Genomic DNA, 8,382 nt, shown 5'->3' with positions numbered 1-8,382 from the left:
TCTTTGGTTAAGTTACACTCAGGGTGGAACTTCATTCAGGTAGCAGAGGGATAAGTAGGGTTCTGTTTCCTGATCCAATAAAGTCTGAGGTAGGAAGGTTCATGATGGCTGTTCCAACATCAATTAGGGTTCTTAAGTGAGCAGACAGTGCCCACTTACAGACCACATCTTACAAATTGGGTGGATGCTCCTTACCCAGGAAACCCAGAAAGAAAATTCTATTGCAATTGTTTGCAAGCTCTGAGGGATCCCTCAGTTTGTCAATCATTGCCTGATGGAGAGATTTGGCAATAGGGTGAGTGAGGGGGAGTACTGAGAGCCATCCCTTGCCCTTGCTGTAGACTGACTCCCCCATCACTGGTCAGTCCCATCTTGTGCACCCTCACGTAAGTTCTGGGCCCCTCAGCAATCCTTGGGCTTTCCCTCAGTGTGTTGCCAGCTCATGTTACCGCTTTCATTGACATTGCCTGCAATATACAGTTGCTGGTCTCAGTTTGCATGCTCTTTCTTTCATTCAGAGGATATGGGCATCACTGGCCTGATTTCCCACAGAGCAGCAAAGAGTCAGTCACATTGCTGTTGGTCTGGAGGCACATGTAGGCGAGACCAAGTAAGAATGGCATTAACCTTCACTAAAGGACATGAGTGACTTTCTGACAGTTGACAAGGGTTTATGGCTGCCATTAGACTCTTGATTCCAGATTTTATTTTATTGAATTCAAATTCCACCATCTGCCAAAGCGGGGTTTGAACCCAGATTCTTAGAACATCTGTGGATTAATGTGCAATTCACTACCACAATGAATGGTCAAGTGAATAGATTTAGTTGGAAATTGGACAAGGATGGGAGGGAGAAGGGAATATTGTCTCTTAGTGATAGACATAGATAAAGAAATATGCAGTATTCACATCAGCATGGAACAGTTGAGCTTCTGTTATTTATTCTGTGGATATCGACAAAGAAGGGTGAATTAACTTAGAATCACACAAATGTGCCACAATTTCTTGGCATAGTCTCGTGCATCTGTCCCTTCCTCTCAAACATCATGTACACAATTAAACATTTGCTTCTCATTCCTAAGATGAGCTACAATATTTTGAACATATATTTGACCCCAAATACATGATTTTTAAGCAAGGTACTCATTTAAAAATTGTAATTGCTGGGAAGAAAATTTCTCCTTCATTTTGGAATAACAGCTGTCATGTGGTTCCTATTAAAATAAAGAAGTTCAGTTGCACCCATTGGACATTGTTTGGCACAGGAGAAACAGCAGTTGTGCTTTTTTTTTCGCACGTTGTAAGGAACTTTGCAAATATAATGATAAGTATTGCTTTTAATGTTTTTCACCACTGGTGAATATGAGAAATTTCCTCAATTTGCATTGTTCAAGAGTTTAACATCCAGTCTTTTACTTTTATAATGTTTATACAGCACATGACTTCCATGTGGTTCAATAAATTAGTATTTGCATCACTAACTGAATTTTCTCCTAATAAGCATCCTCCCCTATTGTGTATTACTAAATAATGTGTTGAATTAATGCTGTTTTTTGTTTGCTTTGGACAATAGTCTTTGCCATACTTCTCCTAAATGCTGAGAACATTTGCCATGCCATAGACATCGTTTCAATGTCTATGAATATATTTGAATATTGCTATACATATGTACTTTGATTCTTTGGAAGCTGCTTGATACCCATCTGATTAGCCTTTACCCTGTCCATCAAGTTGATATTTCATTCTCCAGTAACAAGTCTAATGCTAATTGCAGCTCCTGAAGATGTCCTTTCTTTTTAACTACTCAAACCAATAACTTCTAATCCCTTTTACATTGACATTTATGACAGAAATCGTCCCTCAGGCCAAAGTTAGTCAAGTCTTCCAGCCTTGTTCAACTCCTTATGAACTTGGTCCCTTCAACTTACACAAGAATTCCTATTCAAATCCTGCATGGTGAACAAGAGGGACAGTCTCTTCATGTTTTTTGTCCGATCATTATAGGTCCTCACTGTGAAGTTCAGGGATTTCTTAGCAACAACTCTGCCCATCGATATTGCAGTAGTTTCATATTATCTGTTGCTGTGTCAAAGTCCATCTTGATGATTGTATGATTCACATGGGCCTTGAGTCCAATTGGTAAGGCTGATTGAATTTCAGTTGGGCCTTGAGAGGATATTTAACTGACAGTTTAATGGTGAGCATTTATTAACTTTGACATCCCTAACACTTCTTCTAGAGACATTGAGACTACTCATCAATCACATTGCCACGGTGCTGAGATAATTGCACAGAGGCTGGTATCCCATCATCAAATCACCCTTCATTTCCTTGTGCATGGTACACTACCTGTGGCCTGAACTGAGGAGATTCTAAATCTCCTGGTTATATTGGTCAGCCAGGGCTTTCCTGATTGGCCCAAGTTAACAACTCCAATCAACGACCTCCTAGTCAATGAGGTCAACCTTGTTCCAATCACAACAGGTACTTAGGTGTGAAAATCTGCATCATCTTCTGGGAGAAAAATATCTTGGGGTCCTTTTAACAACTAAACCATGAAAAGTTGTTGTCACACAGAATTCAAAACAGGTCATATGACTTCGTCACTTCCTCATTTCACCCTCAGTTAAAGAGACAATCTCTAAAACAATCTTATAAACTTTGTACTTTTAATGCCGTAAGCTTCACTCCTGCTTAAACGTTTAAAATCAAATCCTGAATAACCTCTTGATGACCCTTCTACCATCTCCTGTATGGCTTCACATCAAATACAGTTTGAGAATGACTTTACTGAGGTTTTTTTGATGCTTTGCCTGACACATGTGAAGCAGAAACAGAAGTTGTTGTAGACACAGTCAAGGTAAACCTTCTACTCTGAGTGATAAAATAAATTTTAATGCAGGCGTTGAAGAAGGAAGATGGAGTCACTTGTGTGAGATCCTTTATTTTAAATGGATTGGATAAGAGATTTGTCATTTTGATTCAGTTTACCATGACTCATGACTTTTCACCAACTGGAGAATATTTCCTCAGATTCTACATCCTTGTAAAGCATGTAAAGAGAAACGACTTCTAAAACTTCATGTGATTTTGATGAGGTTTTTATAATCGCAGCGTGCATCTGATTTTCTATCATTCCCTGCTCCATGAAGATGAACAAAATACCCTAGTAGCTGTGTCATCCCTTCTGCAGGATATTTACAAGGTTCATCTGTTTAAATTAATAATGTGGATCATAACTACACAAATTCTTTCCAGTTCTAAAATTAAGGTACCGATGTCCAAATGCATTGCATTAAATCAATAGTGGGCATGTTGTCTCTGAGACTGGATTTAACATGAAGAGCTGAGCTTCAAAAATCTCAACTCAGATTGCAATGTTGAATTGTAACAAGTAAATGTAGGGTTACAGAGATAGGGTGGGGGAGTGGGTCTGGGTTGGAAGCTCTTCAGAGGGTCAGTGCACACTCAATGGGCTGAATGGCCTCTTTCTGCACTGTAGGGTTTCTATGATTCTATGAATTTGATTTGATCTCTTAAGGCAGATTCCTATGCAAAGCATGAGATAGACAACTGCATGATGAAAAGAAAGTGCTGGTCAATGAGTTGAAGGCTCCTTGGTGTGGCATTTGGTATCAACACAAAAACAATCAACGGCTATTTTATCTAATCAATGATCGATGTTTCAGAAAAAGAGACAAATATTTTTGTTTGCAAATTAGCACAGTTTAAAGTCTAAGTTGTTACACTGCCGAGTTAATTTCACTGGCTAAAACATTTAAAGTAGGATTGCATGTTCTCTTTTCCACAAATTAGATGTTCATGTATCTTTATGGTCGAGTTATCAGTGAAATGATTAAACATGGAATCCCTGTTTCTGCCTGAAAGTTTTAAACTAACCATGCAGAGAGAAACAGTGCATACTGAAGGTTTTAGGGGATGAGGCTTATTAATTAGTGTTAGTAAAATATCTTTATGCTTTCTGAAGCAGTCTCCAATATAAAAGCTTTATATTTCAAAATGTTTTGTACGAAATCTGTGGTAGAAGTGATTTAACTTTATGAACCCTCAGGTGCTCGTGAACCCCTGCTGGGTTGAGACCATCAAGTTTCAAACCCTGTTTCACATCTGATGTTGCCCTGATAATTTTTCTTGCTAACACAGTGCTGTTCCTCAAGATCTGGTGATTTTGAGTAACTTAATCTTGGAATTATGAACTTCGATACCAAGTGAGAAAGGTTTAAGAGTTTGAAGTTTTAGAAATGGGAATAATAACCCTAAGCAACTATAGGTGTGTCTAGTACCATTTACACAGCAGCAGGTTTCAGTGTATCTGTGCCACACTAGGAGGAGCTGGTCAGTTATTTGAAGTATTTATATCAATATCCACAGTGCAAATTGGATCCTGTTTTAAGTTTCATTGTAAACATTGCAAAGCTGACCCTAAAACAGCTAGTGGCATGGTGGCTCAGTGATTACCACTGCTACCTCACAACAGCAGAGACCTGTGTTTGATCCCAGCATTGGGCAACAGTTTGTGTGGAGTTTGTACATTCTCCCTGTGTCTGTGTGGATTTGCTCCAGTTTCCTCCTAAAGTCCAAAGATGTGCAGGTTAGGTGAATTGGCCATGCTAAACTGCCCATAGTGTCCAGGGATCTGCAGACTAGATGGGTTGAGGGGTGGGTCTGGGTGGGATGGTCTTTGGAAGGTCGGTATGGATTTGATTGTCTGCTAACACTGTAAGGATGCTATGATTCTTTGAAATGTTAGCTCTTTTTCTTTCTCCACAGATGCTACCAGACCTGCTAAGTTTCTATAGTATTCTTTGAGTTTCTTTCAGATTTCTAACATTTGTAGTATTTTGCTTCATTCCCACTGCAAGCTCCACATCAGAATTGATTGAAAAGCAGATCTTAATGACCAGGAATGCTTACCCCTACCCCATGTGCCCAGTTGAAGTCTGCTCAACTCCACAAAAGCCTTTAGTTAACCCTCTAACCATTATGGCTACTCTCTCTATCTTGCAAGAATCATTGACTTTTCACCCCATCGTATCCAGCTTTGATCAGGCCTCCACTCTAAACAGCAACCACTCTCTCTGCCTCTTTCTGCATCATCCCCACATCCCTGTGAAGGTGTAGTTGCAGGTCCAATCTGAGCTGTGAGCAGCATTTTGAAGGTGGAAATTTTCTCTTCTGCAAATTATATTGAATTAATAACAAAAGCAGAAATTGAGGAGTTCTGAGGAAGGGTCACTGGAAGTAAACATTAACTCTGATTTCTTTCCAAAGATGTTGCCAGAACTGCTGAGCTTTTCCAGCAATTTCTATTTTTTATTCTGATTTCCAACATCCACAGTTCTTTCAGTTTTTATATTTAATTAACACTTTAGGAAAGTATTGAATCTGAAAGATGTTCAAAAATATATCATGAATACAAAACTGATAAATGTTGGCTTAAATGTGAAGATTTCAATCACACTGTGACAATATTTAGTTGAATTCTACACTTTAAAATTTGGCTCTTTTTATGTACAAATGTTGTCTTAGCTGCATATAATTTGAGTTAGTGATTTGTCATTATGAAATCAACAATAAATTCTTCACTTTATTGAAAACAATCCATTATTCAGTTAATATCGATTACTCACAGCATTTTTCACATTTCGTTCAAAGCATCAAGATAAAACGTTTCCATTTTAATGGTAATGAAATTTTCCCACATTTTTTCAAATTACTTTACGTTAAAAGGAAAATAAATTCTGAAAGCCTTTATGGAGGCTGATAATTGCTTAATTAGCCAAAAAATGACAATAAATGCTCCTCATTGCAAGCAAATATAATGAGCAATTGCTAGTCCCCCAACCCCAGCTAACTACCATTGGTATGGATAGAGGTAATAAAACCTTAATAAAACAAATACACAACAACCAAAATACATTGATACCACCAGGTAAAATCAAACCATACTAAACATCTGAATTATCAAAAATATTTTCAGTCAAACAGTTATGCTACTGATGCCATGGGCAAAATTGTTGACTTCATGGATAAGCTTCTTGAGTTTTGACACTTCTAAACACAGTACTAGATCAGTTGATCAATACAGCTAAACATTGGACTAAAATAAGTAAAATACTCTTGATTTTATATTTTATCTTTCAGTCTGTGCCCACCTCTAAAGTGGACAGATCAACCAAGTGATGGAGTAACAGGTTGAGTAAGCAAAGTCTTCTTCATTTAAGTGTTGGATCACTCTTTCCTCACCCTTTAAAAATTTTGGTGCATTCAAAGACAGTGATACAGTTTTTCCCCTTAGTATGAGCAAAATATGAATCTTCCACTATCTAAACCAAAATAAAAACACACATTGGCCCTGTATCCAAAACTTATTGTGGGTACATTTAAGGAGAAATATTAAAGATGCTTCTTGCAGCAAGTTCACGAATTCATCTTTCATCTAGCTTTCCTTCCCTCAGTCCAGCTGAGTAAATTATGATGAAGCAAATCCATGTGGATTCTGGAAATCTGAAATGAAGCAGAAATTGCTAGAGAAACTCAACAGATATGGCAGCTTCTGTGGAGAGAAAACAGAGTTAACATTTTGGGCCTAGTTCAGGTTTCATGGAAGCATAGAATCCCTACAATGTAGAAGCAGGGCATTTGGCCCATTGAGTCCACACTGACCCTCCAAAGAGCATCGCACCCAGACTCACCTCTAGTCTATCTCCACAAGCCTGCATTTCCTGCAGTTAATCAACCTAGCCTGCACAGTAAGGGGCAATTTAACATGGTCAATTCACTAACCTACACATCTTTGAACTGTGGGAAGAAACCGGAGCACCTGCAGACAGTGGAGAATGTGCAAACTCCACACAGACAGTCACCTGAGGCTGGAATTGAATCTGGGTCCCTGTAATATGAGGCAGCAGTAGTAACCATTGAGCCACCATGCTGCTCCTGTTCTGAAGTAAAAAATGATGTCTCTGTTTTAAATTGCTTTGCTTTATGGTTCTCTTCCTGATGAACACAACCTTAAATTATGGTTGATACTGCTCATTTACATTGAATGGTGCACCAAAAGTAGTTGAAGCCTTGTAAGGTTTTCATAGTCAGCTGTTACTGAATGCTTATCTCTTCCCTCTCCATCTCCCCACAACCCTGCCTCCATTACCTGTAAACCGTCGGCTACTGTAAACTGCTGTAACAGAGCAGCTAAACTTATCTTCAAATGACCACCACTGGCACCACTTTGCATGTTCTAGCTGAACAGTTTGTTACCAGAAGGTACATTCCCTGCCGCCATTGTCCTTTGAGGGTGGGATCAAGAGGGCCTGCTTTGTCAAATGTGGTAGACCTGCTAGTCTAATGAGGAAAAAGCTTTTGTTCTTTTGTAAGAAGTGGTTTATTGCATGATCTCAAAGAGGTACATGTCACATTTGTGTGATAGATGTTGTTGAAAAGACTATGGGGAATGAATAGTAGGTCTATCTCCTTTGATATTCAGGGCTGTTTTCCCTTTCCCCACCCAAGTCCTTATGACACGTGGTATTTTCCAGGAGAATGATTCTTTTCATCTTGTAATATATGCCTCCTCATCAGTATATGGTTCTGGGCAAGGGGTTTTTTGAGATAGTTTGCTCCCACCAATTCTTCTTTTTCTTTGCTTTCTCTTGGGTCTATCCATTGATTATTAGCAAAGGATTAATTGCCAGAGAGTATGTATAAGAGAGGTACTGCTCTTGGATAACAGAAAAGGGTTATTTTTGCTTGACCACAGAAAATATATTTACATTTGGTTCTACATATTGACCAAAACATTAAGGAGCTGGTGCAGACTATACTCTTAGGGATTATTTCTAGGTTTTTCTCATCTGAGAGAAATGGATTTCTAGAGTGTTTGTTCTCACAAATCATGAGGATGGTTTATAGTGTTCAATTCTGACATTCAAGTTGACATTGAATGTTACTTTTTGCAACTGTTGTTCGCCATTGATAAGTGCTCTTTCTCTTGTATGTGGAGAGTTGGAGGAAGACGATGCAGATGCATTTGCTTCCCCCCAAAAAAACACAGAATTCTTTGCATTTTTTAGTTTCAAAAATAAACTTTATTCATCAACAATCTAATTGTTAATAAATCTTTTCACAAATACATTTCTGTACAGTATCATGTCAAATAAACAAACATCTTAGTTGACTCTATCCCAACAAACCTTGCCTCCATCCATGGACTGTGTGAAATACCTTTATAAAACATAAACAATCCTCAATGTTCTGATGTATGCATTCAACCACTCCTTATTTCAGAAGGTTTTTGTAAGCAGCATTGAGAAGGTATATGAAAGAAATCTTCAAATTCTGGCTACTGCACAAATGAAAGGA

At 38.4% G+C, this 8,382-nt stretch overlaps 1 non-coding gene across 1 annotated transcript; it reads left to right on the top strand.

The window, feature by feature from the left end:
• The first annotated feature begins 7,834 nt into the window (after window positions 1-7,834).
• LOC125486755 lies at window positions 7,835-8,047 on the top strand. Its single transcript, XR_007265383.1, has one exon. It is a non-coding gene; the product is annotated as a small nucleolar RNA U3 (small nucleolar RNA).
• Window positions 8,048-8,382: the final 335 nt, after the last annotated feature.

This window comes from Rhincodon typus, chromosome 32, assembly GCF_021869965.1.
Source record: "Rhincodon typus isolate 14 chromosome 32, sRhiTyp1.1, whole genome shotgun sequence".
Lineage (NCBI taxonomy): Eukaryota > Metazoa > Chordata > Chondrichthyes > Orectolobiformes > Rhincodontidae > Rhincodon > Rhincodon typus.
The sequence above is the reverse complement of the archived record's forward strand: the minus strand, read 5'-3'. Positions and strand labels throughout refer to the sequence as shown.